We start from the raw sequence: 14797 nt of genomic DNA, 5'->3' as shown, positions 1-14797 counted from the left end.
AAAGTCTGGGATTGTGATGCCTCCCGTTTTGGTTTTCTTCTTCAGTATGACTTTGGCTATTTGGGGTCTTTTGTGGTTCCATATGAATTTGAGAATAGTTTGTTCTAGCTTTTGAGAAGAATATTGGTGCAATTTTGATGGGGATTGCATTGCATGTGTAGATTGCTTTGGGTAGTAATGACATTTTCACAATGTTTATTCTTCCGATCCATGAACAGGGAATATTTTTCCATTTCTTGGTGTCTTCTTCAATCTCTTTCATAAGTTTTCTATAGTTTTCATCATATAGGTCTTTTACATCCTTGGATAGGTTTACTCCTAGGTATTTTATTGTCTTTTGTGGAGTCGTAAATGGGATCAGTTTCCTGATTTCTCTTTCCACTACTTATTAGCTCTTCTTGATGGACACTTGGATTATCATACCATATGTTTCTTGATTTCTTATTGCACTCTTTGTTTCAAAATCTAGTTTTTCCAATACAAGTATGGCTACTCAAGCTTTCTTTTGACGAGGCTGAGCATGAGAGATGGTTTTCCATCCCCTCACTTTGAATCTGCAGGTGTCCTCAGGTCTAAAATGAGTCTCTTTTAGGCAGCATATGGATGGATCTTGTCTCCCTCCCCCATTCTAATACCCTATGTCTTTTGGGGCATTTAGTTCATTTACATTCAGAATGATTATTGAAAGATAATTTAGTGCCATTGTGTTACCTGTAGATTTTGTTTGTGGTGGTGCTCTCCAATCCTTTGTAGTCTTTTGTGCTTTCCACTAACAGAGTCTCCCTTAGAATTTCTTGTAGGGGTGCTTTAGTTATCACTAACATTTTTCTAACATTTTTGATGTGATGCGATGTGATGATGTCATGTGATACGATGTTGTGATATGATGTGTGGTGTAGTGAGGTGAGGTGGTGAGGTGAGATGATGTGGTGGTGAGGCGATCGCGGCAAGGCGATGTTACGGTACGCTATGACGTTATAATGTTATGTTGTGATGGGGGGTGTGGGGATGGGATGGGGATGTGGGGATGGGATGTTGGGATGTTACGAGATAATGTTATGATACGTTATGTTATTTATGAGAGAAAGAATGCAAGGGCAGGGAGACAGGGAGACACAGAATCTGAAGCAGGCTCCAGGCTCTTAGCTGTCTGCACACTGCCCAATGTGGGGCTTGAACTCCTGAACCATGATCTCATGACATGAGTTGAAGTAAGAGGCTTAACCGACTGAACCAGCTAGGTGCCCCAGTGATCACTAACTTCTGTAGTGTTTATTTGTCTGGGAAAGTCTTTATCTCTTCTATTGTGAGTGAGATTTATTTATCTTTGTAATTTTCAAGGTGCACAGTGATCTATTGTGGTGTTGACGTGCTTTTGTTGATTTTTGAAGGGAGTTCTCTGTACCTCCTGATCTTGGATGTCTGCTTCCTCCCCAGATTACAGAAGTTTCTCAGCTATGATGTGTTCAATCTTTACTCCCCTTTTTCCCTCCCTCTTCTTCTGGGACTCCTATGATACGCGGATACTGTTTTGTTTCATGAAATCACTAATTATCTAATTTTCCTTCATGATATAGTAATTTTCTTTCCCTATTTTTTTCAGCTTTATTGTTTTCCATAATTTTATCTGTTTCACCTACTCTGTCCTCTGCTCCTTCCCTGTTTGCTGTCCTTTTATCTAGTTCATTTTGCATCTCAAGTTATACCACTTTTGAGTTCATCCTGACTAATTCCTAGGTCTTTATTTGGAGCAAGGGTTCCTTTGGTATCTTCTCAGCTGTTTTCAAGCCCAGCTATTAGTCTTATGAATCTTGTTCGAAATTCTTGTTCAGATACATTGTTATGTTTTGAGCAATTCTCTGGCTAGGATTTCTTCTGGGCCTTTATATTGGGGAGAATTCCTCTGGATTGTCACTGTGGCTAAGTTTCTGTCTTTTGCATGTTTTAACAGCTTCTCAAGTGTCTGTGCCTGATAGTACCAGTGTATTGAAAAGGAGTCACAGAGTGTCTAGGGTCTGGCACTGCAGGATGTGTTTCTGATGTTATGTTTGGTGCACTCTGCTGTTGCATTTTGGCTGCTCTGTCCCACTGGTCCGTTCTCTGCAGAGCTTCTCCTTGGTGCAGTGGTGGTGAGTTTGGACCTTCAGCTAGGTGTGCTTTCATCTGTTTGTTGAGGGAAAAAAAAGGCAGGGTGTGGTAAGACTGATTTCATAAAAAGACAAAAAGGAAAAAAGAAAACCAAATAGAGATTCAAAAAATATAAGGCTGATTCTAAGGAAACAGGGAGGAGGAGGAGGATGATGACGACAGGGAGGAGGGTGGCTAAGAAAAAAGATGGAACAAGAATAAAAAAGCCTGATGAAATACATACATATATGACCAAAATAATCAAACTCGGAACCAAATTTAAAGAGAAGGAAAGGGGGGGAAAGGGGGGGGAAGATGTCTATTGGTGCATGGGTCTGGTGGCTGTGCTGGTCGGGAGAGGCTGCCTGTGTAGGGTCAGTTAGTCTTGCTCCACCACAGAAGCAGTTGCCAGGCACAGAGGGCGGGGTTTGGTGTGTGTCCCGCCTCCAGTGGGCGCTGCTGTGCTGCTCTCTCAAGTCCCGCTTGGTTGTTGGTGTTGGGGGGCGGGGGGGGGGTTGGAGAATGGCATCACCTCAGTTTCTCCTCCTGGGACTTGGACTCTCAACCCGTGCTGTTCAGGCAGCCATCACAGAATAAAAAGGGCAGTCAGCCCGTGGTACAGAGAGGTTTTTTTTCCTGATGCAGATTGACTTCCTGGATGTTCTAAATGATTTCACTTAAAGACAGCTGTCCCTTTACATATATTTTTAAGTTTCAAAAAATGTTTACTTATTTTTGAGAGAAAGAGTGACAGAGGGTGAGCAGGGGAGGGGCAGAGAGAGGCAGACACAGACTCCAAAGCAGGCTTCAGGCTCTGAGCTGTCAGCATAGAGCCCGATGGGGTGCTCAAACCCATGAACAGAGATTGTGACCTGGCCAAAGTTGATTGCTTAGCCAACTGAGCCAAGCAGGCATCCTTTAAAAAACATTGTTTTTAATGTCCCTTTATATCTAAAGTACTGGTACAGGAATGGAGTTACTGTTGTCCTTCTTTGATTTGTTTTATGTCAGTTTTAGAATTATTTCACTTTTCTAGTTCATTTGCTCTTTATTTGTAATTAGATGATTTCTATAGGGGTATACTTTGGTTCTTTTTTTATATCTACGAAGGTCTTCGCTATGTGGTTATCATGAGACTTAGACACCTACTTAGAAGAGTGTATTTTAAGGTGTTAACACTTTAATTTTGCTAAAATACTAAAATACTTTCAGGCCTTGGGCAACTTTTTAAAAATGTCAAGCAATCATCAGATTACTATGAAAAACTATATGCCAACAAACTGGTCAGTCTAGAAGAAATGGACTAATTCCTAAACACACATGCACTACCAAAATTCAAATGGGAAGAGATAGAGAATCTGAACAGATCCATAACCAGTGAAGAAATCGAATCAGTTATCAAAAATCTCCCAACGAATAAAAGCCCAGGGCCGGATGGATTCCCAGGGGAATTCTACCAGACGTTTAAAGCAGAGTTAATGCCGATCCTTCTCAAGCTATTCCAAAAAACAGAAATGGAAGGAAGACTACTGGACTCTTTCTACGAAGCACATATCACAGTGGTGGATCACATTAATGGATTTGCGAATGTTGAACCAGGCTTGTAACCCAGGAATAAATCCCACTTGATCATAATGGATAATACTTTTTATATGCTGTTGAATTCGACTTGCTAGTATCTTGTTGAGTATTTTTGCATCTGTATTCATTAAGGATATTGGCCTGTAGTTCTCTTTTTTCGTTGGGTCTCTGCCTGGCTTAGGAATCAGAGTGATATGCCTTCACTTGAGTAAGGATTCTCTGCAGTATGAATTCCATGATAGTTGAGGAAGGCTTGAGTGGTAGGTTAAGGCCTTGGAACATTCTTTACATTTGTTTGGTTTCTCTTCAGTGTCAATCCTGTTATGTTGAATAGGGGTAAGTGCTGGTAAAAAGCCTTACCACATTTTTCATTTGTAAGGTTTCTCCCCAGTATGAATTCTGAGGTGTACAGTAAGGTTTGAACGCCACCTGAAAGCCTTGCCACATGCTTTACATTTGTAAGGTTTCTCTTCCGTATAAATTCCGTGATGTTGAATAAGGTTTGAGTGCCTCTTAAAAGTCTTGCCACATTGTGTACATTTGTAAGGTTTGTCCACAGTATGAAGATGTTTGATGATAGAAGATCAACTCTTTGATGTTGAGTAAGGTCAAAGTACCCCTTAAAGGCCTTGCCATATTCTTGACATTTGTAAGGTTTCTCTCCAGTATGGATTTGACTATGTCCATTTAGTGATGAGCCGTAGTTAAAGGTTTTATCACATTCTTCACATTTGTAAAGCTTCTCAATAGTAGGCATTCACGGATGATGAGACGGTCTTCAGTGCATCAAAGGTTTTGCCACATTGTTTACAAGTGTACCTCTCCTCTCCAGTACTGTTTGTCTTCTATATATTTAGTCTTGAGGACTGACTAAACATGGCCCCAGGCTTATTACATTCGGATGAGTTTTTTTTCCAATATGAGTCCTCTGATGATCGCCATCATTGGAGGACTGGTTAAGAGCTTTCCCACATTCATTATATTCACAAGGATTCTCTTCCATATGCATATTCTTATATATAGTAAGGTTGGAGCTTTAATAAATATCGCTCCCTTATTACATTCATAATGATTGTCTGAAAAATGAGTCCTCAGACATTTGGTAACATCTGATTCCTCGTTAAATTTTGTCTGAGATTCGTTGCATTGTGCAATTTTGTCTCCATTAACAATGCTCTGGTGGGATTGTGGGTTTGACTCCTTGGTGAAAAACCTCTGAAATTGAAACCACTTAGCACTTTTTTCTTCATTTTTAAATGTATGTTTAAAGTATTTGACTGAAAGATCCATGCAATCCTATTGTCAAAACGGTGCAAATAATTATTTTTAGCATGGACTGGGTAACTTTCTAGATTTTCCAAATTGTTGTTCTGTAGGTATTCATGTTTCACCATTTGACTTGAGCTTTTGCTTATAGAAACACACTGCTTTGCTGAAGTTGTGGACTTAAGAAAGAATTTTTTCCAAAAATTTCTCTATCCTTCACTAATTTGGACAATGAGATTCTCATTACATGCATCTGTCTCAATTTGGAGATGTCCTTCTTGATATCTTTGAACATCACTCTTACCATCATTTTCCTGGTCTATACCTAAGTGTAAATTCTCAAGGGCCCTAGGTTTACATCTACTCATTGACATGTTTTAAAAGTAAACTTGTATGCATGACTTTGTCAGGAAGCTCAGGGTGGCATATGAAGATAAATCTAAATATATCAAATAACAGAAAAATAAAATCATTCCACTTATTCTCAGAATATGTGCTGACAACTTCTAATCTGTAATCTTAAGCTACAATCAGAGAATGTCAGCAAGGTGGCTGACAAGGAATCATCGGGCCTCATTCCTCCATAGGAACACAATCTTGCACACAACGTACTGACCATGTAGCCTAATAGGCAATGCTGTAGTATTGTGGTGAAACACAAATCACATTCCTATCCCTCAAATACTCAGGAAAAACACAATATAAGCCCAGAATTACCAGTAGGAAGGAAATTTAAACATAAAATATAAAGGAAAAAAGTAGGATACAGAAAAAGTAGGGAAATATAAACAATAGAAACTGTTGGTTTTCAGAACAAATGAACAAAATTGAAAAACCTGTAATGAAAGAAAGGGAGTGAGAAGAGAACTACACTCAAAAGGGAAGAAATGAAGGCACTGAATTTAACTGATCCTATAGAAATGTAAATAATAAGAGGTGACAATAGAGAAATTCATGCCAAGTAATAGATATTTAAAAAAAGGGGGGGGGTATAACCTACCTGGACTCCCTCATCAAGCAGTTTTTTTTTTTTTTTTACATTTATTTATTTTCAGAGAGCGGGAGAGAGCATGAACAGGGGAGGGGTAAAGAGAGAAGGAGACTTAGGATCTGAGGCAGGCTCCAGGATCCGAGCTAGCAGTCAGCACAGAGCCCAACACGGGGCTTGAACCCAGGAACTGTGAGATCATGACCTGAACTGAAGTCGGATGCTCAACCGACTGAGACACCCAGGCGCCCCATGAAGAAATATTTTTAAACATCTAAACTTAACTACATCTACTAGATAGATTGAAAAAGTAACTAAAAACAACAAAAACAAAACCTCCCCAAAAAGTATTTTTCCAGATAATTTAACTATATAATCCATACAAATATTTAATGAGAAAATTATTCAAATCTCACATTTCCAAGGAGTAAAGAGAAGGGATATTAAGAACACACTCTTGGGGCACCTGGGTGGCTCAGCCAGTTAAGCCTCCAACTTCAGCTCAGGACATGATCTCCCCGTTCGTGGGTTCAAGCCCTGTGTCGGGCTCTGTGCTGACAGCTCAGAGCCTGGAGCCTGCTTCGGATTCTGTGTGTCCCTCTCTCTCTATCCCTGCCTGTTCACGCTCTGTCTCACAAAAATAAATGCCCCCCCAAAAAATTAAAAAAAAAAAACACACTCTGTGACACCAGCTTTAAAAAGTTATCAAAGCAAAGGAAGACATGAGATAAAAGGAAATAATTTAACAAATATTTTCAACTATAAGCAAGTGGGAATTCTTCCTGAAATTCACCATATGGAAAACCATCAGTTTAAAACTGCACATTAACAAATGAAGATCAAAAATGGCATGATCGTGTTAATTAATGCAGAACAGGAAGTGAGCATATTGGACACAATTTAATCATTAAAAACACACAATAAAGCAGGAAAGGAAGGAAATAACCACAACCTAATAGAGGCCGTTTATGTATGGAAAGCTGAAATCTCACATACTCAATAGTAAAAGACTAAAAGCTTCTCCTGTATGATCAGAAACAAGATAAGGAAGCGACATCACCACTTTCATGCAACACAGCATTGGATGCTCTATGCAGAACAATTGGGCAAGAGAAAAAATACATGAAAGGCTCCCTAAATGAAAAAGAAAACAAAAGGATCTCTGTTCACCGATGATGTCATATATAGAAATCTTAGAAAATCCATAGATTTTTGTTGTTTCTGGTTTGTTTGGTCATCTTTTTTTTAATGTTTTTAATTTATTTTTAAGAGAAAAAGAGAGACAGCATGAGCAGGGGAGGATCAGAGAGAGAGGGAGACACAGATCGAAGCAGGCTCCAGGCTCTGAGCTAGCTGTCAGCACAGAGCCCGACTCGGGGCGCAAACCCACAAACCATGAGATCATGACCTGAGCCAAAGCCGGTTACTCAACTGACTGAGCCACCCAGGTGCCATGTTTGGTCATCTCTTGTGGTGCTTATTTCTGCTAATTTTATCAAGAAGACACTCCATTAAATTTTTTTTATACTATAAATGTTTGAATTAAGTTTATTTAAATTTTATATGTCTTTTTAAATGTTAATTTTTGAGACTGTGAGATGGACAGAGAGCAGGGAAGGGGCAAAGAGAAAGAGAAGAAACAGAGAACCCCAAGCTGCCTTTGCCCTGTCGTTAGAGAGCCCGATTCCCTTTCAAGTGACACTTCCCTTGCCAGTGAGGACTGCTTTTTTTTTTCCTGCTTTTAAGATTTTTTTATCATCGTATTTTGCAAGTTTAACTCAAATATATATCTGTGTGCCCCCGCTTTTTGCTTATCTTGTTTCTAATCCTGTCTATTGCATTTTTTATCTCTGATTTTTTTTCTTTTAATTTACATCCAAGTTAGTGAGCATATAGTGCAACAGTGATTTCAGTAGATTCCTTAATGCCCCTTAACCTATTTAGCTCATGCCTCCTCCCACAACACCTCCCATCACCCTCGGTTTGTTCTTCATATTTAAGAGTCTCTTATGTTTTATCTCCCTCCCTGTTTTTATATTTGTTTCCCTTCCCTTATGTTCAGCTGTTCTGTATCTTAAAGTCCTCATGAGTGAAGTCATATGTCATTTGTCTTTCTCTAATGTCATTTAGCATAATACCCTCCCCCTCCATCCATGTAGTTGCAAATGGCAATATTTCATTCTTTTTGATTTCTGAGTAATACTCCATTATATATACATACCACATCTTCCTTATCCATTCATCCATCGATGACATTTGGGCTCTTTCCATATTTTGACTATTGTTGATAACGCTCCTGTAAACGTTGTGGTGCATGTATCCCTTTGAAACGGCACACCTGTATCCCTTGGATAAATATCTAGTAGTGCAATGGCTGGTTGTAGGGTAGTTCTATGATTAATTTTTTGAGGAACCTCCAAACTGTTTTCCAGAGTGGCTGCACCAGTTTGCATTCTCACCAGCAGTGCACAAGAGATCCTCATCCTCTCCATCCCTGCCAACGTCTGTTGTTGAGTTGTTAATGTTCACCATTCTGACAGGTGTGGTTTTGATTTGTATTTTCCTGATGATGAGCGATGTTGAGCATTTTGTCATGTGTCTGTTGGCCATCTGGAGGTCTCTTTGGAGAAGTGACTACTCTTGTCTTTTGCCCATTTCTTCACTGAATCTTTTTTGGGTTTTTTTGGGTGTTACGTTTTAGTTCTTCATAGATGTTGTATGCTAACCCTTTTTCTGATATATTGTTTGCAAATAACTCCCACTCTATTGATTGTATTGTAATTTTTCCTTCACTGGGCAGAAGCTTTTTATTTTGAGGAGGTTCACCTCTGATTCTTTCACTCTTAGCTCTGGGAGAAAGGTATCCCTAATGTTTTATATTATTTTGTCAACACAGTGAGTATTTAAGATTAATGTCTCACATTCTCTATCTGGCATGTTTCTGACCACTGTTTTGCATAGATCTCTGGCCAAGCCCGTGTCTTGTTCTTTCATGTTGGAAACCTTCCATCTAGGTTTTGTGTAAGTCTCTGCTTTCCTCTATGTGTTCAAAACACAGATCTCCTCCTAGCTGCAGGCCAGTGATCCTCACATGCTCTCCTGGCCTGCTGTGGACAGTGTTTGGTGCCTGAGCTGAATGTGGCATGTGTTCACTGGGTGTGCTGAGGTCTGTTTGTGAAACTCACCAGAAAAGAGGTGCTGCAGAACTGTCTGCACCAAAGACAGGGTGTGGTTAGGGGTTTATGCAGATCTGCTGGGGAGAGGCTGGCCTTACTGGGCCTGAAGCAAGCTTGGCTCAGAAGGGCGCTCCCATCACAGCACAGGGAGGTGGGGCTTGGTGGAAGCAACTTAGACAGCCTGTGTCCCTGCTGAGCTGCTTCACTCGGGATTGTTTCTGCTGGGGGTGGGGGAGGAAATGGTGCCACCCAGTGCTGGAGTCCAGCTCCAGCAGGCCCAGGGTTCCCTTGAAGGATGGACAGTGTAGACACAAAAGAGATGGGAATCAGCAAAAGAGGAAGGGAATGAGAGACCCACGAGGTTCTTTCTGATGAGCAGGCAGGCATCTCTGCACTGCAAACAGGCATCTCTGCTCTGAAGGGAGAGTCAGCCTTTATTATTAAACAAGTGTATGGGATACAAAACAGGAGTGGCAATTCCTTAGACAATGATTCCTGATTGACAAATTCATTGGTATGTAAAAATTTCCAGGAACATAGATTGGTAGAAGACTCATGCATAATCTTTATCAATAGCGAAAGATTGTAAGTTATTTAGATGTTTATCATATGAGAAAGGAAGGTGCCTTCAGTATTCAAATACAAGGCAATGTTTTTAGCATAGTAAAAGCAAAGGTTAGTCCTTTGTGAGCAGGGTTCAATAGCCTGATTTCTTGAGGGGTGAGAAAAACAAATTTCTCAGGAAATGTAATATTTGCCCCCACAAAAGAAGAAATTTCTATAATCTCCTTCACAAGGTACAATTTAGCATATTTTTAGCATAAGAAGGCAAGCCTACTCATGCCAGTTGGCAATGTGTCCTGGGGGTCGGTGCTCAAGCAGAAATGGTGGAGTGATAGACAAACAAGTGGCAGAATGGTAGACAAGGATCGCCATCTGACAGCAGGAGGCCTTGCAAACCCCCCTTACATCAGAAATGGCTCCCAGCAACCCAGCTCCCTTGTTCTCAGGCAGGCATCTCCATGGATGATGCCTCTGAGGGAAGTGCAACCAGAATCGTGAATAATCCCACCCATTATGTGCCCCCAGCGTTCTTCCGATCCGTTTCCAAGCTGTGGACATGGGGGTTCTGTGTCTGCCTTCTCTCCAGGATCAGTGCAGTGCCCTCCTCTCCCCAGCTGACCTTTCAAACTCTATACTTGATGCCATACTGGTCGCCAGAACTCACAAAGTTGAGCCCCTCTCATTTTCTAAGCCGCTGGCCTTGGGGAAACGTTCCCCTATGTTCCCCTGCGTGTCCCTCTCTCTCTCACCCTTGTCCACAGCCATAGCTCCCTGCCCTCTGGAGCCGTACAATCTGTTTCTGAGCCGGATCTCCCGTACTGTCCGCAGTCTCCGTGCTCTTCTCTCTCAGTTGCGGAGTTCCTCTGTCAGCATTTGGGCTGCTTTTAAGAGTATTTAGGAGGATTGTGTAGTTATCTAGCTGTGTTTATGGGATGTGAGGAGCCTAGAATCCCCCCACATTGCCTCCATCTTTCTCTCCTCTGAAGAATCCTTGCCTGTTAAAACTCACACAAATTTTACAAAGTTAGAGAATACTTTGTCTTTCTATACAACAAACAATCCCCCAAGTTGATAGTATTTGTAAATGTATAATTTCATTTACAATAGCATCACAAAGAATAAAATTCATAAGGTTTAACACAAGATAGAGGTCATAAGAACTTTATGAAAACTAGAGAATATTGTGCGGGAATTTTAAGAATTGTTTTTGCGTAAGGAAAGCTTAACACTCCTGAGATGTCAGGGTACCTGGTGGCTCCGTTGGTTAAGCTTCTGACTTTGGCTCAGGTCGTGATCTCGTGAATCATGGATTTGAACCCTAACAGTTTGAGCCTTGGAGTCGGCTTCAGATTCTCATATTCATTCTCCCTCTCTCTGTCTCTGTCTCTCTCTGCCCCTCTCCCACCTGCACTCTCTCTTCAAAAATAAACGTTAAAAAAAATACTACTGAGCTGTCAATACTACTCCAAAGTGATGTACAGATTTAATGCAATCTCTATGAAAATCCCAATGGCACATTGGGCAGAAAGATCAATACCCATCCTAACATGCCTATTGCTTTCACAGGAAAACACATACTAAGAATGATGTTGGAGAAAAAAGTACGTTGGTAACAATGCATTTCTTGATTTAAAACCTTTAACAAAGCCCTAATTAACAAAATAATGTACTACTGACATAAAGACAGGCATAGAGTGATAGAAGAGTGATGGGTGAGCTACACGTGTACTTCTCCAATGCTCATGTGTACGGCAACAAACTGAGTATGTTGTTAAATTCATATTCTGATGTGGATTTCTGGGTGGAGTCTGGTTTTCCACATTTCCCATTAGCTTGCAATGGAGGCCAACATCTTGGGTTCAAGACCCATATGTTTTGGGGCACCTGGGTGGCTCAGTTGGTTAAGCATCCAACTCTTGATTTGACCTGAGGTCATAATCTCAGAATCATGAGATGGAGCCCCACATTGGGGTCCATACTGTGTGTGGTGTCTGGTTGGGATTATCTTCCCCCTTCCCTCCCTCCCTCTCTCTCTCCTCCACCCCTCACTCACTCATGAGCTCTCTCTCAAAATAAACATTAAAAAGAAGCTATACTTCTAAAATAGGACGATTTTGAACTTAAACTATTGTGGAAATTACAACTTTTAACAGAAGAACAGAAATAATTCTTTTTAATAGTTTATTGTCAAATTGGTTTCCATATAACACCCAGTGCTTCTCCCCACAAATGCCCCGAGAAATAATTCTTAACACTTACTACACACTACATACCATTCTAACAGGTTTTTTTTTAATTTACACATGAATTTATAGTAACCTATGAGAACAGTAAAATTGTTCATCATTCAAAAAAATCTTGGCAAACTTAAGTATTAGTAGAGCTTGAATTTTACCTCAGCATGTCTGACTTTGAATTCATCTAAAAACACACAGATTACCATACACAGGCAACCCTAAAGGAAGCATCAGAGAAGGTTTCAAAGGGACAATGGCAATGTAAACATGATTACACCACAGAACTGATAACCAAGAGTGAACACACAACATAAAATAGAAAAATTACAAATTGGATGAAAAATAAAAAAGTAAAAAATTTTAACTGGAATTGAAACTAAAATGTTGTCAGGGGCATAAAACTCCTAAATCTATTTGTGGAAGAATATTATGGTGTCTTGCAAAAAAATTGAATGAGTTGAAATTGTCACCTTAAAACAAAATACACAGGTAAAAAACCAAACCAGACCTAACTCATGCTGTGGAAAGTTCCATACGAAACGAAGTATATTATTATGGAATTGAAAAACTAAAATAGGACAAAATATATAACTCTAAAATTCTCTATTAGAAAAATGAATTAAAGGAAACCTACAATAATTTTATTTTTATAAACTCTTAATGTTTTTTATTTTTGAGAAACAGAGACAATGTGAGCCGAGCAGGGTCAGAGAGAGGGAGATACAGAATCTTAAGACAGACTCCAGGCTCTGAACTAGCTGTCAACACAGAGCCCAACAAAGGGCTCGAACCCACAAGCCATGAGATCATTACCAGAGTTGAAGTCAGACACTTAACCAACTAAGCCACCCAGGTGCCTCTGAAACCTACTGTAATTTTAAAGTGTATTTATTTTGAGAGAGAACACAGGCATGGGAGGGCGAGAAAGACAATCCCAAGCAGGCTCTGCACCTTCAGCACCGAGCCCTCATCAGGACTCCAACTTACGAATAGTGAGATCATGACCTGAGCCAAAATAGAGAGTCAGACATTTAACTCACTGAACCACCAAGGTGCTCATATGTAGCTACAATTTCTATTAAAAAATGTGGTTTTTTTTTTAAATTTTTGAGCCGAGGAGAGAGAGAACACAAGTGGAGGAGGGTTCCAGAGAGAGGGAGACACCGAATCCACAGCAGGCTCCAGGTTCTGAGCTGTCAGCACAGAGACTGACACAGGGCTCAGACTCCACGAACCATGACATCGTGACTTGAGCCAAAGTTGGACACAGCTGACTGAGCCACCCAGAAGTCCCGGTTGCTCTAATTTTGAACTATAACTATGTACCCGTGAAAAGAACATTTTGAATTATTGGCATGTCTTCGTGAGCAGAATTGTAAAGAATATTCATAAAATCAACCATAGGAAGCGCTAATGAAAACTTTTATGAATGAAGCACTTAAAAGACATTAAAAATGTATTGTTAGTAGATTCCTCCTATTACACAAGATTTAGGGTATAATCCATTCTTTAGAATTAAGCAAACAAAACCTTTCATTCATTTTTTAAAAATTTATTTTGAGACAGAGAGTGGAGGAGGGGCTGAGAGAGAGGGACCGAATCCCAAGCAGGCTCCACGCTCTCAGTGCAGAGCGGATGTGGGGCTGGAACTCACAAACAATAAGATCATGTCCTGTACTGAAATCAAGAATCAGATGCTCAAACCTCTGAACCTCCCAGGTTCCCCTAAACCTTTCTTTTCTAATAAACCAACACCATCAAAGTTGTAAAATATGCCAATCATCACTTTACAAAGAAGTTTTTAGGATTAAATTGAGATACATTCTGAGGAAAATAGAAAAACTAATGATTCATTTTTCCAGAAGCTGACATTCTCTGATTTTAGTTTTGTGTATAAGAAACTTTAACTGTATTCCTAAGACAGTAGAAAGTGGAACAATTTAACTTTTACTCATTATCTTTTAGCTGCATCTTCCAATGGCACCCAGAGCCTCCTTCCAACGATGTGCATAGAAACTTCTTTCCAAAGAGTCAGTGGGTAGACATAAACACAGTACCCTTGGGAATGTACACGTAATGAGGGACTGGAACAGGACTGGGAAGAGAGAAGGCATCAAAGACATGATGAAGGTCAGATCTAAAGGGAGACAACTGCCCGCTACAAGAACCTCACTGTCCAAAATGGAGAAAGATAGAAAACAGTTTAGAAAACCCCCTAACTCTGCAAGGCGGTGTGTTTCTATAAACAAAGGCTCAAAGCAAATGGTCAAATGTACATATTTGCACAACAAAAATGTGGAACATCTGGAAAGTTCCCTACTCCATGCTGAAAATACTTATCTGTACGATTTTGACAATACGATTACATTAACCTTTCAGTCAAATATTTCTGAAAAATCAGTATTTAAAAAAATGAAGAAAAAAGTGCTAAGTTGCATCTTTTTGAGGAGTCCTTCACTGAGCAGTCGCCCTTCCAAGAGAACTGCAGCATCTTCAATGAAAACAGAATTGCTCAATGAAGTGAAGCTGAGAAAATATTTAACCAGGGTAAAATGTTAATAAACGTCTGAGGACTCATTTGCCAGAAAACCATTATGACTGTAATAAAAGTAGGAAAGTCTTTTATCAAAGCTCCAACTTTATCATTCAGAAGACTATACAGATTTGTCAGTAGTCAAACTATTCCTGAGGGAAACCTGAGGGGGAGTAGGTGGGTCTGCTACATTCTGAAGAGGCACCTCGGTGGGTGTTGCTGTGGCCAGACACGCCCAGCATTGTTCTATGAGGTGTTTTCCCCCAGCCAGGGACCTCCTGGCCTAATCCTTCCCTGCTCTGCCTACGGAATCCTACCTTTTTCT

At 40.2% G+C, this 14797-nt stretch overlaps 1 long non-coding RNA gene across 1 annotated transcript in view; it reads left to right on the top strand.

Moving 5' to 3' along the window:
• The window catches only part of LOC115281217, a 75608-nt gene extending 61373 nt beyond the window's left edge, over positions 1-14235 (top strand). The window contains exon 6 of the long non-coding RNA XR_003904165.1: positions 13905-14235. This is a non-coding gene — a long non-coding RNA (uncharacterized LOC115281217). The remainder of the gene's footprint in view (positions 1-13904) is intronic.
• Positions 14236-14797: the final 562 nt, after the last annotated feature.

Source organism: Suricata suricatta, chromosome 16 (assembly GCF_006229205.1).
Source record: "Suricata suricatta isolate VVHF042 chromosome 16, meerkat_22Aug2017_6uvM2_HiC, whole genome shotgun sequence".
In the NCBI taxonomy this organism is placed as follows: domain Eukaryota; kingdom Metazoa; phylum Chordata; class Mammalia; order Carnivora; family Herpestidae; genus Suricata; species Suricata suricatta.
Note: the sequence above shows the minus strand (reverse complement) of the source record. Positions and strands in the feature narration are given on the sequence as shown.